This window comes from Morone saxatilis, unplaced genomic scaffold, assembly GCF_004916995.1.
Source record: "Morone saxatilis isolate NCDOM2014 unplaced genomic scaffold, NCSU_SB_2.0 Contig5, whole genome shotgun sequence".
NCBI classification, from domain to species: domain Eukaryota; kingdom Metazoa; phylum Chordata; class Actinopteri; family Moronidae; genus Morone; species Morone saxatilis.
The window spans coordinates 25,435,544-25,436,102 of NW_023340095.1; the positions used below are offsets into that span (position 1 = coordinate 25,435,544).

Below are 559 nucleotides of genomic sequence, written 5' to 3' on the forward strand. Positions count from 1 at the left end.
TTGCATGTCCTCAAACACTGTTTTAGTCCTGAAAGGAATCGTAACAATAATACAGATAACGCACATTATGCTAATGTGAAAACTCATTAATGGCTTACCTATTTAACTAATAACTGATAACACACTCAGAAATTCATGTTCACCATCTTAGTTTAGCATATAAGAATGCTAATGTTTGATAATTAGAACAAAAAAGTACAGCTGAGACCGATAGGAATGTCATTAGTTTTTCTAGTATTAAATGACCAGTGTTGAGGATTTAGTGGCATCTAGTGGTGAGGTTGCAGTTTGCAACAAACTGAATACCAGGCGTGTAGGAGAAACTATGGTGGCCACGAAACTTGTGAAAGGTGAAGTCATAAAGCAAAGTATTGGACAAATTTTGACCTGATGATGGTGCTAGAGGAAAGATCAGAGGGTCACCAAAGTCATTACAGTTCATTTTGAGGGGAATATGTGCATATTTCTCTAGATGGCATTACCTTGGCCTCTAGTGCCACTGTCAGGAATCTTGGGGTTATCTTTGATCAGGACTTGTCATTTAATTCCCACATAAAGC

The 559-nt window shown here is 37.6% G+C and overlaps 1 protein-coding gene across 1 annotated transcript in view; it reads left to right on the forward strand.

The window, feature by feature from the left end:
• The window catches only part of LOC118338668 (dual specificity protein phosphatase 19-like), a 12,407-nt gene that overhangs the window by 4,155 nt on the left and 7,693 nt on the right, over positions 1 to 559 (forward strand). The gene's annotated exons all lie outside the window — the stretch shown is intronic.